Raw genomic sequence first — 4,429 nt, forward strand, 5'->3', positions numbered from 1 at the left:
CTCCCAGAGCTTCCTGCTCCCTAAAGCAGTGAGAAGGGCAATCCCTTTCTAGCTTGCTAGTCAAAGGTATGGGAATTTGCCAAAAAACCTTTTGCCCTAATAAGGGCACTGCTTATTTCTTTATGAAAATGTTTCAAAACAGGTTTTGTTGAACTTCCAGTAAAACACTGGCATGTTTCTGAGGAAGAACCAGTAGACTCTGCTGTAGTGGACTTCACAGGGAAGTGCTGGCAAGGGGATGGACTCTGCAAGGTGGGTGTGTCAGAGCCTGGGCCTCCCAAAAGCAGAAAACTATGAGGACTTGGTTCCTCACAGCTCCTGGAAGGTCCAGTGTTCTTCACACACAGCAGCAAGCCCTGAAAGCCACATCCCATAGTGAAATGTCCCCTCTCCTGCTTCACACTGGAAATTTGAATGGTTCCCACCACATGTGCTCCAGTCCTGTGCTGGAGCAGAAATTTGAAACACACCTGGATGAAACACTTTACTGACCTGCTGCCCTTGGCCTTCCACACCCACATCCTTGAGACATCCTTCTCCCAGATGTCATCCAGCACCAGAAACATGATGTTGCACTCCGGGGCTGCAGCAGGGGGTACAATCAGCAGGTACTGCAGGCCACTGGCCTTGGGTCAGCAGATGTCACCCACAGCACCTCTGCCTTCAGAGGTACAACCTTAAAACATTTCTTTCCATGTGAGCAATGATGGATGGACAAGCTAAAAGTGCAAAATCCCCTTTTTTCTCACAGAGACCACAGTAACATTCAGCCCCACTTCCACGTCAAGCTCAGGTCTGCATTTAAAAATATACATTAAGGAGACTGTATTTAAAAAAAAAAATCTAATATTATGCTTTTGAATAGAGAATTTACCTAAGTAAATAATTATTTTTAAACCCAAGATTTAAGCAGCTTTAGTATTCCACATTATGCTAATGTTTGACAATTACTAAGTGTGGGTATCAGCCAGCATTTTTTTTTAAGTTTAATTTAAAGCAATTTGACATGGAAAGGTTATTACTTTAGTTGCCAATAAAAGCTGTACTTTTAACATAAGTGTACACCAAGCCCTAGGGTATGTGACTATTATCTTTTCTGCAATTATGTGGTGTTCTACATAAATGTTTAAAAAAAAAAAAAAACTTAGAAATATCAAAAGTACTAACTTAGCTGCAGTATGAAAGTTGAATAGCAGAGCTGGGAAGCCCGGCTCCCGCAGACACAACACAGGTTGAGGTTTCCTCCTAGAGGTACCGCCGGGAACGGCGCTTTCGCCTGCACAGCATCGCATCCCCCGCACTGCATCCCTCGCTCTGCATCCTCCTCACTGCCTCCCCCCTGCACCACATCCCCCTGCACTGCATCCCCCGGCTCTGCATGCCCCCACACCGCTTCCCCTGCACCCTGCTGGAGGGGGGAAGGCTTTTCTCATATTCTTCACAGAATCACCACTATGAGCTCTTCAGCCAACAGAACTGTATTCAATATCACTTGAACTGGACTTGGTTTACACCCAAGAGTTGTCTTCAGAATTTTACAAGAGGAAATAGAAATTATTTGGAAGATGACCTTTGCTTACTTCTATCTATCATGGGAAACAAAGACCCAGTTGTATCAACAATTAAACATGCATTTAACTTAAAGTATATGAGCAGTCCCTTCTGTGGAAGGGACCACAGTGTGTCTCCTGGTCCCACCTCCATAATTAAGGACAGTGATTGTAGAATACATAACATGGTGTTGAAGCAAGATAGTTCTGGTATATCCCCAGTGAGGGAGACTCCACACCCTCTCTGGATAGTCTTCCTGTGGTCTGTCACTGCACAGCAAAGTTCTTCCTTGTGTTCAGGTGGAACTTCCTGGGAATTATTTTGTGCCCACTGCCTCTTGTCCTTTGACTTGGCATCACCACCCTCCTCTTGACACCGTCCTTTTGGATATTTCTAGACGTTGGCAAAAACCTCTTGAACTTTTTTTTCCCTTTAAAGTGGAAATTGGTGCTTCCACTTGGCCTTCAGGCTGCATCCCAGGAAGAGACCCCATGGCTGTAGCAGTGAGGCTCCCCCACAGCAGAGTGTGGGGAGCCCCATATCCAAGAAGCAGTCACCCCACAGCTCCCAACACAAATGCCAAGTTTGGTGCTACCAGACAGAAGCAGCACTGCATGGTCACAGCCTTTAAGTGGAAATCAGCCATTTTCCTCAGGAAATTCTGTGGGAAAGGGTGGGGAGCCACACTGCCATTGCCAGAGCTCCCAAATGGATGAAGCCCTGGATTCAAGGCCAGGTTGGATAAGGTTTTGAGCAACCTGGTCTCAGGCAAGGTGTCCCTGTCCATGGCAGGGGGGCTGGAACTAGAAGATCTTTAAGATCCCTTCCAACCCAAACCATTTGATGACTCAACAGGCCTGTGGAGGAGAGGGATGAAAGTGTTTGCTTAGGAAGAGACAGACCAGCTCATACATACAGGGAGAAAGACACTTCCCTTCTGACACATGGTCTCCTCCAGGATGTTTCCTTGGCCAAAGCGAGGGTGCCATGAAAAATAAAAGTACTGTGAGGGTATTTGCCAACTAGCTTGGAGACTTGGCTCCAAGTGCTCCATCCCCTTGGGCTGCTTAGTCCTGAACCCTTCCTGTGTCATGGAGGGAGAGGCAGCCCCTTCCACCAGCCTCTCTGGGCCAACATGGGGCAGGGCCAGGGCCCACATGGGCACACAGCAATTCCCCCTGACAGGAGCCAAGCCCCACACCAGCCTGTACAGGTAATCTCATTCCTGTGCTCTGCCCACTCAGCCCTTCAAAGGCAGAGCCTGGGGGCAAACAGAGCAGGCGAGACAAGCTCTAGTCCAAACACTGGATGCTGCTTAGTTAAGAGATAATTTAGATTTTTTTTTTAAGTCTAGGTGATTTTTTTTTAATGTCTGGGTTTTGTTTTTAACTTGAAACTTGTGAAAATCACAGCATGACCTTTGCTGGCTGAAAGTCTTCCAAAACAAGGGCAGTGAAGTTCAGCTTCCTGAAGTGCTCTGACAGTGCCTTTTGATGCTGAACTTCAACCATCTCCAGGCAAGGAATGGAACTTCAGCCTTAGCAGTCCATTCAGTCTTTTTTCTTTCTGCTGAGAAAGTGAAAACACTGCTCATAGTTCCAGTGCCAACTGTAGTTCATGTTTCAAATTAACTAAAGTTCATTATTTTACACTTTAGGTAGAAGCTGCAACAAACTGTTCACCAGCAGTCCAAGCAATAGTATACAAGCCCCTCTAGGATCCCTTGGAAGAGCTCCTGATGAGTTCACCAATGTTTGCACATTAACCTCTGGGTGAAAAGCCAGCCAGAGGGATGTGAGAACTCCACCGAGCCCTCCAGATCATGACACAAAATGATGCAAGTGTGGGAGCTAGGAGAGAAAAGGTTCTGTGAGCCCAGAAAAATAATAAAACGTTTAAATCCTTAATTGTTTTTCTTGAAGATTTATCCAAAATCAAGCTCTACTTAAGCCTGTGAGTTTTCAGAGCATTGTCAATAAATTAGATCATGCACACAAGGCAAGGATTTCATCCAAAAAGCTCTAGCCCTGAGTCGCTTAACAGCAGCACTCCCCAGAAAAACGACTCAAGATGAAACATGAGATATGTATTAATTATCAATGGTCTAATAGAAAATTTAATGAAGACAAGTGTCTTCTTGCACTTTATCCACGATAACGATGATAGTACGTCAGCAAGGCGCATACCTTACAACGTAGCAGTGAATGTCAAGTCTGAAGCCATTACAGCAATTCCCCACAATAATGGCCAGCCAATGCATGGGCTTGTAGCACTTAATCAAAGCAATGACATCCATCCACAATTATTTATGTTATGGTAACAAAGAGCTGCCAAATGCAAAACAAATGACATGAGGATTTGCAAGTGAATTTCTTCCCGTAAATTCTCCTTAGGTTATGCTTTAGGGCCCTCAGGATGGAAGTCTGTCTTTATTCAGAGCAATATCAGAACCATGGGGTTATTGTGCCACATTTTACTGCCTATAAGCAATGAACCCAATGCTATCACTAAAACAAGCTCTTCAGCCAACAGAACTGTATCAATATCACTTGAGCTGGCCTTGGTTTGCACCCAAGAGTTGTCTTCAGAATTTTACAAGTGAAAAAAGAAATTATTTGGAAGATGACCTTTGCTTACTTCTGTCTATCATGGAAAACAAAGACCCAGTTGTATCAACACTTAAACATGCATTTAACTTAAAGTATATGAGCAGTCCCTACTTACCTCAATAGGTTTGGATTAGAGCCATTATAATTACCAACCATGAATCTCTATTAAGTGCAGCACTGTTCTTTCAGGGGCATTTATGTGGGTGTTTGTATAAAAACACTGTCAAAAACTAAAGAACACCAGTAAATATTAAATGGCAACATTCAGG

Source organism: Ammospiza nelsoni, chromosome 11 (assembly GCF_027579445.1).
Source record: "Ammospiza nelsoni isolate bAmmNel1 chromosome 11, bAmmNel1.pri, whole genome shotgun sequence".
Taxonomy (NCBI): Eukaryota; Metazoa; Chordata; class Aves; order Passeriformes; family Passerellidae; genus Ammospiza; species Ammospiza nelsoni.